Raw genomic sequence first — 9,443 nt, 5'->3', positions numbered from 1 at the left:
CGCGATTCGGAGGAGGCCTAAACAGTCTTGGCCTTACCTAGAGGCGGAGTTGGTGCTCCAGGCCGATCCCCGGGCCAACAGAGGTGCCACAGAGGAAAGCGGCTTCGGCAGCAGGCGGCAGACCGCAGCCCGGAAAGGCAGGGACAGGACGACGCAGCTGAGGCGAGAGCCATCCTGGCGAGGAAGGAGGTGGCCTAGTCCGCTCGAGGCCTCACCACCATAGATAGGAACCCTCCCACGGTGGCGACTTTCCAGAAGAGAGGGACCGTTAAAAAGCCCCTTAGCAGCGCGACACCGGAAGGACGGGGTAGGCAGGCGGGCGCGGTTGGAAGCAAAGTCCAAAATGGCCGCAGGGCCAGTGCTAGGAAGGACACCCCTGAACAACCGGATGAGACGAAGAACGGCAGAGACGTCTACGCCGCGAGGCCCGCGACGCCGAACGTCATTTGCAGAACACCGCGGGGCGGGTCTTTGCGCACACTTCCGTGTGGCCGCTGATTGGTCTCGCCCATTTCCCTGTCGGCTTCCTTACTCTCAGAGGACCCAGCTCACACGCGGGAGGTTGCATCAGCCTGGCCGTGGCTGTACGCGTGCGCAGTTGTTTTCTTGTGGTCTCCTAGGAGATCGCCCGGCTGCCCTCTGGGCTAAAGCGAAGGGGTTGGGGAGGTGGGGGTATTTCAAGATAACTGGAGAATTCCCTTGAGCCCTTTTAATGCCCTAATACACACCGAAGTGTATAAACTTACCTTATGTATCGAGGGTCCAGTATTTTTGAGAGCTGAGTAGATCATCAACCAGAGATTAGTATATACTGTACTTTGAGTCCGACTCAGAAGGTCGCCGTGAGTCGGAATCGACTGGACGGCAACAGGTTTGGTACTAAGAGTTGGGCAATGCTGTGTAGTAGGTACACACCTGGTGTTAAGACACTTAAATCTTAAGTGGAAAATGAATCATTCTTACGTATCCCTGTTCTCTCGGTTTTAGGGTTTCTAAATAACTACTTAGCGTTGCCTGGGATCTAGCTTTGAGGTGACATACTCAGGTACACGTTCGTTGCTTGGGTGGTGCGCCTACCAGACTGCCCCTCTCACTGTGGAGCAAACTGAAGTCACAGAGGAGGGAAGAAACTTAGTCCCCGGAACTTTACTCGAGTTATTGCTTCCCAGCAGGCAACACATTTAATTCATATTTTCTGAGCTCCCAAAACTACAGGGTACAGCACCCAAAGAAGAAAGCACAGACTATTATCTTTTGAAAAAAAATTGGCTGGTAATATTAATTGCTATGTTTGATTCTGTCTTGTGAATTTGGTCTTAGTTCATTTACTTATTTCTCCTAAAACTTTTAAATCCATACCCCTGAAGTTAAGTATCTATTACATAGGGAAGATAGCAGTAATGAGCACTAGGGAGAGCAGAAAGATCTTTGGGGAGCCAGGAAGAGGCCAGCTACTAGTCTTGCTTTATTAGGCCGGTTCAAGGAAACTTCTTTCTAGGAAGATTAAAAAAAAAAAAAAAAACCAACACCAAGTAGATTTTTGTGGAGTTGATTCTGACTCATGGTGACCGCATGTGTTACAGAGTAGAACATGGGGTTTTCTCTTTTTTTTTCTGTATTTTTTTTTTTTATTATACTTCAGGTGAAGGCTTACAGATCAAATAGTTTCTCATGAAACAGTAGTACACATATTGTTTTATGATACTGGTTAACAACCCCACAGCATGTCAACCCTCTCCCTTCTCAACCTTTTTTTGTTTTTGGTGAAAATACACATAGCCAAAGAGACACCATTTCAAAAATTTCTACATGCACAGTTCAGTGACATCGACTTTGCTCTTCCTATTGTGCTGCTATTCTCACTTAAGATGAAGGCTTACAGAACAAAATAGTTTCTCATTTAACAGTTACTACACATGTTGCCCTATGACAATGGTTAACAACCTCACAACACATCAACACTATCCTTACTCAACCTTGGGTTCCCTATCACCAGCTTTCTTGTCCCCTTCTGCCTTCTGGCCCTTGGCCCTGGACTACTGTACCTCATTAGTCCCATTTGGTTTTATGGGGCTGTCCACTCCCAGGCTGAACGGCGAACCTCGGAAATGACTTCACCACTGAGCTAAAAGGGTGTCTGCGGGCCATACTCTCAGGGTTTCTCCAGTCTCCTTTAGGCCAGTAAATCTGGTCTTTTTTTTGTGAGTTAGAATTTAGTTCTACATCCTTCTCCAGCTCTGTCCAGAACCCTCTGTTGTGATCCTGGTCAGAGCAGTCAGTGGTGGTAGCCAGGCACCATCTAGCTGTACTGGACTCAGTCTGGTGGAGGCCTTGGTAGCTGTGGTCCATTAGTCCTTGGACTAATCTTTCCCTTGTATCCTGTTCTCTTCATTCTCCCTTGCTCCTGAAGTGTTGAGACCAATGGAGTATCTTAGATGGCCGCTCAGAGGCTTTTAAGACACCAGACGCTACTCACCAAGGTAGAATGTAGAGCATTGTCTTTATAAACTGTGTTATGCCAACTGAGCTAGATGTTCCCTGAGACCATGGTCCCAACAGCCCTCCACCCAGCAATTCAGTCCCTCAGGGAGTTTGGATGTGTCTACGGAGCTTCATGACCTTTCCTTGTACAGGTTGTGCTGGCTTCCCCAGTATTGTGTACTGTCTTACCCTTCAACAAAGTTACCACTTATCTATTGTATAGTTAGTATTTCCCCACCCCACCAAGAATCTGTATTCTATTTGAAAGAAATATAGACAGAAGGGTTTTCTTAAGTATTTTCAGTTTCTTCTAACTACTTCACAATGAATAGACTCTTTGGGCCATATTATTATTATTACTTGTATTTAAATGTGAATTTATTTTCCATATTATTGGGTTAGATTTTCAGATATGCATCAACATCAACACGGACATTTACCCCTCGTTTAGCCTTCTATTACATTGCAGAGCTAATTCCCATTTTCTTTTAGAATTTAAAATATTGGCTATAAAATAACATTTTTTACTTTCTTAATATAGTAAGGATATTATATCAAATGCTCTGTGAATTTAGGATTTAACTTTTTTGTTTCATTTCATAGCTAAGAACATAGGGTTTTTATGGCTGTAATCTTTAGGGAAGGAGATCGCCAGGCCTTTTTTCCTGCTGTGCCGCTGGGTAGGTTTGACTGCCAAACTTTAGGTTAGTAGTTGAGCACAAACCATATCCGCCACCCAGAGACCGCTAGGAAACTAAGAGGTCCTCAATTTCTATTATTTACCCTTTATTATCTTATTATCCATATATCTGGAAATATCTCACTGCTCAATTCTAAGAACTTCAGAAAAATGTACCAATAATAGGAGTCAGTTTAATAACAGAAAAGAGATTCACGTATGCAAATTAATTACTAGATGCCTCAGTTAGTTCAGCTATAAAATGAGGCTAATAATTCCTCTTTCAATGGGTCGGTAAGAGAACTAATTTCCTAGTACAATGCCTAGCCTAGGTAGAGTAGGGGCACAATAAACGTTAGCTAACATTCTTGTGTCATTCTCCTACTTTAGAACCTTCAACTGTTTCCCATTGCCTACAGAATGAAGGCTCTATACAGTCTGTGCTCCCACCACACTTCCCAGTTTCCTCTTCAGTAACTTCCCTTCATGCATGTTATACTCCAGGAACATTGCACTAATTGTTCTTTGCTTCATGCTGCTCCTCGGCCAGGAAAGCACTCACCTCTCCTGTCATACACCTACTAATGCTTCAAGGTCCCACTCAAACATCAACTCTTCCTTGAAGCCTTTGCTGACCTTCCTGGTCAGAATTAATTGATCTCTCCCAGCATTTATATCATTATACTCTGTCAGAGTACTTAACACATTGCATACGTATGTATACCTGTAAATGTTCTCTCCTGCTGGTCTCTGAGCTTCTTAAGGGCTATATCCTAGCACAGTGGCTCCCAATATATGGTCAGGGCACCCCTGGGAAACCCATTTCAGGGTCCTCAAGGTCAAAAATATTTTCATGATAATACTAAGCCGTTATTTTCCTTTCTAACTCTCATTGTCTCATGAGTGTACAGTGGAGGCTTCTAGAGGACACATGATGTGTGATCTGGCAACAGACTGAACGCAAAAGCAGCTATGAGGTTCCAGCTGTTTTCTATTAAGCTAGTCATTAAAGAGACTTGCAAAAAATGTAAAACAATGCCACTCCTCTATTTTTGCTTTGAAAAATAATTTTTCACTAAAATATTATTTATGTCAACACAAAATTGGTTTATTTTTAAATGAATTAATATTTTAAATTCCTCAATTTTTAGTTTAAAAAAAATTTTTTTTAAATCAATAGATATAACCACATAAACAAAAGTTCTCTGGGTGCCTCAAAAATTTTTGGAGTGTAAAGGAACCCTGGGATAAAAAATGTAAGAACCACTGACCTAGCATGTTGAGTGCCACATAATAGGTGCCCAATAAACATTTGTTGAATGAACGGAAAAAAGTAGTAACACTTTAAAATCATAGCATCTTCCTTATAACCAAGCCTCTTGCATTCTGGTCTCAACTCTGTCACTGACTGACACCACATGCCCTTAAAAAAAATTTCTTAAAACTTTCTTGAATGGGCTGTCCCTTCCCCACCTAGTCATTGGATATATAATTTCATTCTTCCTTACCTTTGGAAGTTGTTCAAGAGAGGGAGAAAATATAACCACGAAGTATATGTGACTTTGCCTTTTTTTTGAACATTTTATTGTAGTGTAGGTGAAAATTTACACAGTAAATTTGTTTCCCATTCAATAATTCATACACAAATTGTTCCATGACATTCGTTGCGGTCCCCGCACTGTGTCAGCACTCTCAGCTTTGCTTTTGGGCAAATGTTGCCCTTTTGGTCTTGTATAGTTGATTGTTCTAATGAGCACATTTCTCATGGGTGTTGTTTATTTTATAGACATGTCTATTAATTCAGGGAGCCCTGGTGGTGCAGTGGTTAAGCACTCAGCCGCTAAACGAAAGGTCGGAGGTTTGAACTCACCAGCTGTTCCGAGGGAGAAAGATACGGCACTCTACTTCCGTAAAGATGTACAGCCTTGGAAATCCTATGGGACAGTTCTGCTCTGTCCTATGGGGTCGCTATGATTCAGAATCAATTCAACAGCAATGGGTTCAGGTCTATTATTTGGCTAAAAGATGATCTCTGGGAGTGGCTTCAGTTGTGGTTCCTTTGGTCTCTATTAGACCAGAAAGTCTAGTCTTTTTTATGAATTTAAATTTGTTCTACATTTTTCTCCCACTCTAACCAGGATCTTCTATTTTGTTCCTGGTCAGAACAGTCAGTAGTGGTACAGGGCACTATCTAGTTCCTCTGGTCTCAGGCTAGTGGAGGCTATGGTTCATGTGGGCCGTTAGTCCTTTGGACTAATTGCTTCCTTGAGTCTTTGGTTTTCTTCACTCTTATTTGCTCCAGACGGGAAGAGACCAATAGTTGTATCTGAGGTGGTCACTCACAACCTTTTAAGACCCCTGATGCTACTCACCACAGTAGCAGAACATTATGAACTATGTTACGCCAGTTGACCTGCATGCCCCCTGAGACTATGGTCCTCAGCCCTCAATCCCAGTATCTCAGTCCCTCGAGGTGTTTGGTTGCCTTGTCAGTCTTGACAGGAAAATAGAGCATGAGCTTGCTTCTCAAGCCTGCTATCAGCTAGAGGGTGGAGGGAGGACAGCTCTGTACACAGAGATAACAATGTGTTGCCATGGCTGTGTGCATGCTGGTAAACACAAGATGTCCATGGACTGGCAAGCTGACTGGCACTTTGGCAGATGCTAATTAAAACCTCAGTTAATTATATTTATTTTAAAAGATTTTGCTGAAGTACAATAAAAAAAAAAAAGAGGAAAAAGAAAAAGATTTTGCTTGGCCTGAGGTAAATTTTATATAGCTTTTGACTGTATTTTTCAGTCAGCTTCACCAACACCTATAAACAAACAAACAAACAAAAAAAACCATTGCCATCAACTGGACTGGATTCTAACTCGCAGCAACCCTATAGGACAGAGACCTGCCCCATAGGGTTTCAAGGCTATAATCTTTATGGAAGCTGACTGCCACATCTTTCTCCCACAGAGTGGCTGGTGGGTTCCAACCACTGGCCTTTCAGTTAGCAGGCAAGTGCTTAACCACTGCGCCATACAGCTCCTTCCAATACTTGTGTTGTTGTTTGTAGCTACCATCGAGTTGGTTCCAAATCATAGCAACCTCATGTACAACAGAAGGAAACACTGCCTCCTACGCCATCCTCACAGTCATTGCTATATATGAGCCCATTGTTGCGGTCACTGTTTCAATCCATCTTGTTGAGGGTCTTCCTTTTTTTTTTGCTGACTCTCTACTTTACCAAGCATGATGTCCTTCTCCAGGGACTAGTCCCTCCTGATAACATGTCCAAAGTACAAGAGACGAGTCTTGCCCTCCTCACTTTTTTTTTTAATTTTATTGTACTTTAAGTGAACGTTTACAATTCAAGTTAGTCTCTCATACAAAAATATATATACACATTATTATGTGACCCTAGTTGCTCTCCCTATCCTGTGACAGCACCCTCCTCCTTTCCATCCCTGATTTCCTGTGTCCATTCAACCAGCTCCTGAGCCTCTCTGCCTTCTCATCTCACCTCCCGACAGAAGCTGCCCATTTAGTCCCATGCATCTACTTGAGCTAAGAAGCACACTCTTCACGAGTATCATCTTATGTCCTATAATCCAGTCTAATCTTTGTCTGAAGAGTTGGCCTCAGGAATGGTTTTAGTTCTGGGTTGACAGAGTCTGGGGGCCATGCTTTGTGGGGTTCCTCCAGTCTCAGACCATTAAGTCTGGTCTTTTTACTAGAATTTGAGTTCTGCACCCCACTTTTCTCCAGCTCCATCAGGGACTCTCTGTTGTGCTCCCTGTCAGGATGGTCATTGGTGGTAGCCAGGTACCATCTAGTTCTTCTGGTCTCAGGCTGATGACGTTTCTGGTTTATATGGCCCTTTCTGTCACTTGCAAGCTTTTAAGACCCCAGATGCCACCCACCAAAGTAGGCCATCCTCATCTGGGGGGCATTATGCTGAGTGAATTTAGTCAGTCACAGAAGGACAAATATTGTATAAGACCACTATTATAAGAACTCAAGAATAGGTTTAAACACAGAAGAAAACATTCTTTGATGGTTGTGAGGGTGGGGAGGGAGGGTGAGGGTTATTCACTAACTAGTAGTAGACAAGAATTATCTTAGGTGAAGGGAAGGACAGCACATACTACAGGGGAAGTCAGCACAACTGGACTAAATCAAAGCTAAGACGTTTCCTGAATACAATCAAACACTTCAAGGGACAGAGTAGCAGCGGTGGGGGTCTGGGGAATCACGCTTTCAGAGGACATCTAGGTCAACTGGCATAACAAAGCTTATTAAGAAAATGTTCTGCATCCTACTTTGGTGAGCAGCGTCTGGGGCCTTAAAAGCTACCAAGCGGCCATCTAAGATGCATCAATTGGTCCCAACCACCTGGAGTAAAGGAGAATGAAGAACACCAGGGACACAAGGAAAGTATTAGCCCAAGAAACAGAAAGGGCCACATAAACCAGAGACTTCATCAGCCTGAGACCAGAAGAACTAGATGGTGCCCTGCTACCACCAATGACCGCCCTGACAGGGAACACTACAGAGAGTCCCTGATGGAACAGGGGAAAGGTGGGGTGCAGATCTCAAATTCTAGTAAGGAGACCAGACTTAATGGTCTGACTGAGACTGGAGGAACCCTGGAAAGCATGGTCCCTGGATTCTTCTATCAGCCCAGAAATAAAACAATTTCCAAGACCAACTCTTCAGACAGGGACTCGACTGGACTGTGGGACATAAAATGATACTCATAAAGAGTATGCTTCTTAGCTCAAGTAGATACATGGACTAAATGGGCAGCTTCTGTCGGGAGGTGAGATGAGAAGGCAGAGAGGGTTAGGAGCTGGCTGAACGGACATGGGAAATCAGGGATGGAAAGGAGGAGTGTGCTGTTGCAGTACAGGGAGAGCAATTAGGGTCACATAATAATGTATGTATAAATTTTTGTATGAGAGACTAACTTGAAATGTAAACTTTCACTTAAACTACAACAATAAACAAACAAAACAACAACAAAAAACTAAGTAGGCCATCCTCACTTCTAAGGAGCATTCTAGCTGTACTTCTTCCAAGAGATTTGTTCTTTCTTCTAGCAATCCATGGTATATTCAATATTCTTCACCAGCACCATAATTCAAAGGCATCAATTTTTCTTCAGTCTTCCTTATTCATCGTCTAGCTTTCATATGCATATGAGGCAATTGAAAACACCATGGCTTGGGTCAGGGACACCTTAGTCCTCAAAGTGACATCTTTAAAGAACACTTTAAAGAGGTCTTTTGCAGAACATTTGCCAATGCAGCATGTCGTTTGATTTCTTGATTGGGGTTCACCATCCCCAATACTTGTAACACCTCTAAAATCCTGTTTCCAAATATCCCACATACTGACTACCACGTATCTTTCCAATTCACTGCCCTGGTATCCCTATTCAGCTACTTATCAACCCCCAAAATCTTCCAAACCATTACTCTTACCACTTTTTCATGATCTACCGACCTCTTCATGTCCCTCCTTCTTGTTGTTGTTAATTGCTGTTGAGTTGACGCCAACTCATGGCGACCTTATGTATAACAAAATGAACCACTGCCCAGTCCTGTGCCATCTTCATCACTGGTATGTTTGAGTCCATTGTTGCGGCTACTGTGTTAATCCATTTCATTAAGGGTTTCCCTAATATTTGCTGACCCTCTACTTTACCAAACATGATGTCCTTTTCTAGTGACTGGTCTTTCCTGATGACATGTCCCTCCTTCCCTAGTATGAATTCCACGATTCAGTATTAAAACTATCTCCTTGCAAACACCAGTAATTCTCTTGCCCTTCTCCTTTGCCAACATTCTTCTCTGGCAAAATTCCAACCCTAGTTAAACCCACTGATTCTGAGACTATACCCTTGCAGTTAATCACTGCAAGCGAGAAGATCACTCAGCCATGCTGACTGACTCACTTCGTATTTGTGATCACAAATGTCCTTTATGCCAGGCACTCCTACGACAGTTCCCTAGTGGCTTTGCTTCTCCAGTGCTCTGAGACTGTTTCACAATATTTCTTCCCTCAAATTTCCAGCATTCTCCAGAAACATACATTCTCAGTTTATGTTTACATACTTCATTGAGAAAATAGATACAATTGGAAACAACCTCATCTTTCCACCACTAAATACACCAATCTACCTGCACCTGCACCCACATACTCTGCCTTCAATCCCATAACAAGAAGCAAGACCTGCTGGATCCTATCCCTTCATGTCCACTCAAGGAACTCTGGCCTCCATTTCCCCTC

The sequence above is a fragment of the Trichechus manatus genome, unplaced genomic scaffold, assembly GCF_000243295.1.
Source record: "Trichechus manatus latirostris isolate Lorelei unplaced genomic scaffold, TriManLat1.0 scaffold00035, whole genome shotgun sequence".
In the NCBI taxonomy this organism is placed as follows: Eukaryota; Metazoa; Chordata; class Mammalia; order Sirenia; family Trichechidae; genus Trichechus; species Trichechus manatus.
This window is presented reverse-complemented; position numbering follows the sequence as displayed.